The following is an 8,092-nucleotide window of genomic DNA, read 5'->3' as shown; positions in this document are numbered from 1 at the left end:
TGTGTGTGTTTGTAGTGACTCCCATAATTAGAAATGAGCTAGGAGAAGATTTTTATTAGTCCTATGGAAGGCGGCCTTTACCTCAGCAAACAAATAAAACACTGGAAGGGGAGCTGGTTGCTTTCTAGAAGTAATTTAATGAAATAATAGCTAACACTTACTTAGACATTAATTTTCCCAAGAAGAAAATAGAAAGAATAAAGAATGATATTAATAAAATAAAGCAGATAAAGAAAATGCATGAGTCATTAAATCTTGGTAATCTTTGTGAAGTATTTTTTCAAAGCCTAATCATCATCCAATACATTGTGAAGGAAAAATCGTCTTACCAAGCCCAATAATCATCACACAGTACTTTGCAAAGTAATGAAAATAGCTGATGTGAATCTTAGTGTCTTCAGTCTCAGATCTTAGCCTCTGAGGATGCCAATGGCTTCAAAACAGGCAGTTGGTTAGCATCAATTCATTATATTCTCTAGGATAATATAATTTTATATCATGTTATTACCATAATTTGGGGGTTTTCAATTTTGGGGCCACACCCAGCAGTGCTCAGTGCTCTGTACTCAGGGATCAATCCTGGTAGGCTCTGGGGGACCTCCCGGGGTGCAGCACCCTACCAGCTATACTATTATTGCTCTGGCTCCTGCTAAAATAATCTGGAAGGTGAAAGGCTCTGAAATGATTGTGTTGGTACAGAAAACAGATGAAGAATAGAGGGTTTGAACATCTCATGCTTTTGTATCTGGAGAGAAAAAAGCAAAGGTATTAAATCTGCAGTCCAAAACTTCAAAGTATAGGTATGGGCTAAATAAATATACATCTTGCACACTCAGGACTGGGTAAGGTGTCGACCTGCCTGGTGTTTGATATCCAGATTGAAGGCTGGGGGTGTGGGGTTCAGGAAGGAGAGACGGTGGAAAAAATGGGGCAGCTGACAGGAAACTGAGTCCCAGAGGTGTGTACAGGCTTGACTTTACAGGATTCGCTTCCCTTGCAGTTAGGACCCAGAGAATTGTTTGCCTTCGAGCTAAACATTCACTTGGCCCAGGCAGCCTCTGGGAGTCAACGGAGGATCATGAGGTGAGGAAAGGCGGTTGGTTGCCAGGCACCACCCACACCCACCAGGTGAGTCAGCACAGAGATGACTGACATCAGGCATTTGTTACCAAGTCCCTGGGTCTTGCCACTGAGCTGCCAGGCCTCAGAGGGCCAGAATAGCTGCAATTCTCTGCTCCGAGATCTGTGTGAAATGCCCTCCCTGACTGGACAGGGCTGATAATTCCCAAAACTTGTCCAGTCCTGTCACCAGAGAATGTTCTGGACTTGTGCAGAAATGGCAGCAGGTTTCTGAATGGCATTGCACCAACATAGAAGCCCTGAGCTCCAAATTTGAACCACAGCTACTTGGCTGTCCTGGCAGGGATAGGTGAGGTTATCCACCAAGAGACAGGCAGCCCTCAAAGCCCTGCTTTGGGAAAGGGGCTGGCTGGACACAGTGGGGACACAGCAAATTTGAGAACAGTGAAAGAGAACCAGCACACTCAGGAATGGCCAGAGATGAGCCATTTGAGCTTATTGGTCCAAGTGGCCCTGAAAAGAAACAGCAACCATAAGGTTTTGGGGGCTCAGAGACATGCTCATGTGGCCCAAAGATAGGGAACATATTTGGGGCCAACTAGGATCTAGCAAGAAAGAGAAATAGGCAAGAATTTGGCATTCTCTGGGCTCCAAGATCTCACTCCCTGCTCTTTTCTGATAGACGTACTGGCAGAGCGGGTGGCGTCCTAAAACACAGGACAGGCCAGAGAAAGGTGAGTGGAACTTGGAAAACAAGGACTAGGCAGCCTGGTGATCAAGCCCAGATGCTATTAGCGAGCACAGGAACATGAGCTGACATGCAGACCCACACTCAGACATGCTGTGGGCTTCTCTGAGGAAGAGCTCCAGTCCCACCCTTGCTCCCTGCTGGCCAGCTGGGGTGAGCAGTCTGTGCAGAAACATTTGTGCAGAAACCTCACCAGGTGAGGTGCTGCTAAGATGTTTGCGGTGGTGGGGGTCAGCCAGTGGTGTTTGGGGCAACCATGGCTACTTCCAAAGCTGGGGGGGTGAGGGTATATCTTGCAGCACCAGTGATTTAAAAAACAGTTCCCTGCAATGGGTGCACCACTGATCCTGAACTGTCTATCCAGCCACTAAGTAAACATTTTACTATTATTATTATTATTATTATTATTATTATTATTATGTATTTTGGGGGGCATACCTGGCAGTGATCAGGGCTTAGTCCTGGTTCTGTGTTCAAGGGTTACTCCTTGGGGTCAGAGTGGTAGGGCGTTTGCCTTGCACGCAGCTGACCCAGGATGGACCTCAGTTTGATCCCCAGCATCTCATATGGTCCCACAAGCCAGGAGCGATTTCTGAATGCATAGCCAGGAGTAACCCCTGAGCGTCACCAGGTGTAGCCCAAAAACAAACAAAAAATTACTTCTCACAATGCTCAGGGGACCATATGGGATCAAACCCATGTCAGCTGCATGCAAGGCAAAGGCCCTACTTACTGGACTATTGCTAAGGCCCCCAAAATAATTTTTTTTATTCAGTTGAAGAGATAATATCGGAGTAAAGCACCTGCTCACAAAGATTTTACCCCCAGGACCATAAAGGTTCTCACCAGTAGTTATTGATCCCTAAGCATAGCTGGGTGTGGCCCCAAAACCACTAAAAAATATTTTCATTGCAGTAAAATTGCATGGGTGCATTTTATAAGATTCAGATGTACTTAAAGGCAGGTGTGTGTGTGTGTGTGTGTGTGTGTGTGTGTGTTGTTACTCCTGGCTCTGTGCTCAGAAATCATTCCTGGCTGGCTTTGGGGACCATATGGGACCCTATGGAATGCCAGTGATTGAATTGGGTTGGTCCCAGGTCGGCCATTTGCAAAGTAATTGCTCTACCTGCTGTATTATCGCTCTGGTCCCAAAGGTAGATTTTTTAACTTAAAAATATTGTAATGCTGACTGGCTGGCTCTATCATTTTTAAGCGTTCTGTCCTATTTCACCTGGGTAAGCTTTTCAACTGTAACCCATAGATCGATACTCAGTGTGTCTATGTGTGCGCGTGAGTGTATGTGTTGGTCATCTCAATGTCTGTCTAATGTCCATCTGTAATATGCATATCTGTCTATGTTGTATATTGTCCTTCCCCCATTATATATAACCCTTCCTTCCACTCTTTGCTTACCACCTTATAAATTCTTTTCTAGCCCTTCACTCTCTCAACCCCCACCTGTTATTTCCCCATCATCCAACCCTTTATATCCTCGTTCTTAACTCCTCATGAAGCAGAACTTTCCCCACACCAGCCAGACCAGCTGCCAACCAGCTCCCAAAGTGAAAAGACAGATTCTCAGTCTGAAAAGAAGCTGACACTGCCACTACTGCTGATTTGCTTTCAGTCCCTTTTCCCCAACCTCCTTTCACTTTTGACTGCTGCTTGCTACCAGATTTGGTTTCTGAGAAACCCTGCCCGAGGACATATCCTGATATGTGACTGTTGGGAGCCATTTTTTAGACTCCACAAGACCAAATCACAGGCTGAAGCTGTGCACCAGATTTTAACCCCTGCCCCCCCCCCCCCAGACTATTTCAAAAGACTTAAATGGAACATGTATATCTCCTTCGAATATTTTTTAGATGTATTTTCTTAATAGGTATAACCTTTATTGTCTATCTTCTTATGTAGTGGCAATTCCCCCCATTTTTGGGGGGATCTGTTTAGTATGGAATTCTAGTAGATAAGTCTTTAGTATTTTGAGTTCATGTTATAACCAGGTCATAGGGCTTGTTGGACTTGTTATCTTTGCCCCCATATGCACCAATAGTGCCTTGTGGCATTGTTCCTTTTTGTATAAGAACATTAAAATGGGGAAATCTTACATGTGCAAATAAGTTCTTATCTAATAGAGATAGGAACATTTAAATTTTATACTGCAGTGGGACTTTACAACCTGAACACTTGTCATAGTGGCTTGACTTAGGCTTCAAAAGATCGACATTGACCATTCACGCCTGAACCTTGGATCCTATCTATGGAAACAACCACGGTTTTCTACACAATACCAAGGATAGGACTTATACCAGGGAAGGCCCTACTGCTGCCCTGACATCGAATTACCCCAGAGTGGGTTCTTATGACACCCTGACGACTTGATAACAGCAACAACCTGCTTTCAGGGCAGGGTTTTCTGCATTGCCAACCAATTGTGAGATGAAACCAGAATAAACTCCATGTCACCCTGATATCCACATAGGATTTATACAGAAACCAGAATCTCTAACTACAAAACCTGACGGCAACAACCATGATTGTGAAGAGCTTTTACTGGGACCACAGAGAAAGACTTTGAGGTTAGACAACTTAATATGCCTGGAGCCAAAAGATGGTCTTATGCCAGGATACTTCATGGGTAAAGTCTCCATATTTTTAGGACAAAGGTTTTTCCTTTCTATTCCCCCATATTTTGCTGTGCCTATGCAAACAACATTAACTGCCACACATACTCACACCTTTTATATTGTATTTTAATCTCTTATCTTTTTATAAAAAAAGAGCTTTATAAACCTTCTGCTATTGTATTAATTTTATCAGAGATAAAATAATTTTCACAGATATACTTGCTACTGAACTTTTTTTTCTCTTCCACTTTATTTTTTAGTTTTTCTTTCTATTTTCTATTTTTGTTGTTGTTTATTTTTGGGTTACAAATGGCAGCACTCAGGGGCCACTCCTGGCTTCATGCTCAGAAATTGCTTCCTGGCAAGCTTGAGAGGGGGCATATGGGATGCCGGGACTCGAACCATTATCCTCCTGCATGCAAGGCAAGTGTCTTACCTCCATGCTATCTCTCTGGCCCCTATTTTCTATTTTTTAATAACTTTGCTTTCCCTCATTTGTTTCTTGTTTCCCTCATTTGTTTCTTGAAACAAATGTATTATGGTCAGTTATGTCAACTATGTGATGCATTTTCTTTAAATAAAATATATTTTAATGCACATTTTGTTTTTGGGTGTGGAAAGGGGCTAACACCTAGCAGTTTTCAGGTGGCTAAATGTGGTGCTGGGGATTAAACCAGGGTCCACTGCACACAAGCTAAGTGCCTCCATCACAATATTATCCCTCTGACCCAAACACAAAATTTGGAATGCCTTTTGCATATCCTACTGAAGGAATTCTGGGTCAGTAATAGAAGCTGTTTAAAAAAATATAGTACTGGGGGCAGGAGGGATGGTGCAGTGGTAGGGTGTTTGCCTTGCACTTGGCTGACCCAGGATGGACCATGGTTTGATCCCCTGGAGTCCCATATGGTCCCCCAAGCCAGGAACAATTTATGAGCACATAGCCAGGAGAGAGAGAGAGAGAGAGAGAGAGAGAGAGAGAGAGAGAGAGAGAGAGAGAGAGAGAGAGAGAGAGAGAGAGAGAGAGAGAGAGAGAAAGAGAGAGAGAGAGAAAGAGAGAGAGAAAGAGAGAGGGAGAGAGAGAGAGAGAGAGAGAGAGAGAGAGAGAGAGAGAGAAGGCCTTTTTCTAGCCCATCAACATGTCTCTAAGGGCAGTACCTTTCTGTACATCCACTGGCTATAAACACCTAACCTCACTCTAGCCATTTATTGAAGATGGAATAAATCCATTTCAGCAGCCACTGGGTTAAGAGATGACCTTTTTCCAGCTCTCCCTGACAAGAATGCAAGGGGTTTCTGGAAGGAGAGTTAAGGGGCTTGAGTTAAGGGGCTATTGTTTATTTTCTCCTCAGTCCCCACAGAATGGTATTTCAACAGCAAGAGACTGAAAATAGTCCAGGCAAAGGAAACATAAATCCCCCCCACAATGTTTCCTGCCTAGCACCTTAGCCCTTAGTGTTTTCCCTTTTCTCCAGCAAAGCCTGGGACATTCTTGCATCTAAGAGCACTCAGCACTATCTTAAAGGGAGATTTGTTCACAACACACACACACACACACACACACACACAAACACACACACACACGCATACACACAAATTCCCCAATCTTGCAGCTCTCATGGCCCCCTCTTTGTCTTCAGGGGATGCTCCCTTGCTGTCACTGGATCCCAACATGCCATGCCCAGGATTTTCCATTCCCCAAGACTTTACTAGCAGGACTGGAATATTTCTCTGAAAACTGAACCTCAATGGGCCAAGTGTTTTCCTTAACTTGTTTTGGGGCCTCTTCAAGTCCCAGGGTCTCAATCAGAAGCTGAAACTCTTCCCCAAGGACAAGGAAAGGTGAATGAAGGGAAAAGTGGCTAAACTAGGCACCCCTCGGTTGTGTGAAATACGAGAGTGGAATCTACAAGTTATTCTGATGGAGCCACAATTCGACCCCTGACTGTACTCTTCTGTGAGCTGGGGTGGGGTGGGGGAAGAATCTGAAGCTACACCCAGCTTTGGTCTGGGGGCAGCTCCCAGCACTGACAAGTTTCAACCAGCATCTGAAAATTCTTTTGTTTATTTTAATGAGTAATTTTAATATTTATTATTTATTTATATTTGGTTTTTGGGTCACACCCAGCAGCGTTCAGGGCTACTCTGGCTCTACGCTCAGAAACCACTCCTGGCAGGCTTGGGGGACCATATGGGATGCCGGGATTTGAACCACTGTCCTTCTGCATGTAAGGCAAATGCTTTGCCTCCATGCTATCTCTTTGGCCCAATTTTAAATTATTTTTATTTATGAATATTTTAATTGAATCATCAAGAGATGATGATACAATTACAAAGTTGTTCATGACTGAATTTCAGTTGTACAATGTACTTCACCATTCACCAGTGCACATTTCCAGTCACCAATGTCCCCAGTTTCCCTCGCACCCTCCCCTTGCCCTCTCCCTATCTATGTTTGTGACAAACATTTGTCTTCTCTCTCTTTTCCTTCTTTTTTTCTTTTTAGATACCATGACTTGCAATAATATTACTGAAGGAATATAGTTATGTGATGGCAGTTGGACTTGGACAAGCCTTTTGAATATCCCCACTGTAACCATTGTTGAACCTGGACATGCCCCTTTGTCTTACCCCCTTGTCATGCTGGTACAAAAGGGAAAACTTGGACTTGGATCATGTGTGTGTGTGTGTGTGTGTGTGTCTGTGTGTGTGTGTGTGTGTTTATGTGTGCGCGCGCGCCCATGATAGTGACCAGAACAGCTCCTGCCAGTCTGTGGGGGACCAAAGATAAAGCATTGGAAAGATGCTGCCTACTTTTGTATCTATCCCTCTTTCTTTTTCTTTTTTTGGTTTTTGGGCCACATCTGATGACACTTAGGACTTACTCTTGGCTATATGCTCAGAAATCGCTCCTGACTTGGGGGACCATATGGGACGCTAAGGGATTGAACCACAGTCCATCCTGAGTCAGCCAAGAGCAAGGCAAATGCCCTACTGCTGTGCCACTGCTATCTATCCCTCTTTCTTTCCTTCTTAAACCTGGGCCTTCCCCCTGCCACCTTTGGTCAGTGAATCTCAATTTCTCCTATGCCACCCCTCTCTCTCTCTCTCTCTGTCTCCTTCCCTCCTTCTCTCTCTGTCTCCTTCCCTCCTTCTCTCTCTGTCTCCCTCCTTCTCTCTCTCTCTCTCTCTCTCTCTCTCTCTCTCTCTCTCAAACCTTTAGGCAGCAGCAGCATCAGGCTTCAGACTCCAGGAGAAATAAAAAAGATCCTTGGTTTTTATCCCTCTCTCTTCTAGTTTGGGCTGGTGGTCACTACAAATTGGCATCCTGGGTGGGGCACAAGGTCCCACCCAGCAGTCAGTCCCCATGGATCCTTTCAAGTCTTGCAGCACAGGACCCTCGCAGCGTTGGGCCTCTGCAGCCTTGCAGCAGCTGAGCTGCAGGCAGAAGCATAGCTTATTGCAGTAACCAGCAGAAATTTGGCAGCCTTGTAGATTAGTGCAGTAACCCATCTGTGGAAAACTGTGATGATTCTACAGGGTATCAAGCCTATCACTTTCCCTCCTTTCAGTATCCAATTCTCATTGGCATAGTGGTCCCTTCTCTGCCTTCACTGTATCCCTGGCTCTTGTGACA

This window comes from Suncus etruscus, chromosome 10 (assembly GCF_024139225.1).
Source record: "Suncus etruscus isolate mSunEtr1 chromosome 10, mSunEtr1.pri.cur, whole genome shotgun sequence".
Taxonomy (NCBI): Eukaryota; Metazoa; Chordata; class Mammalia; order Eulipotyphla; family Soricidae; genus Suncus; species Suncus etruscus.
The sequence above is the reverse complement of the archived record's forward strand: the minus strand, read 5'-3'. Positions refer to the sequence as shown.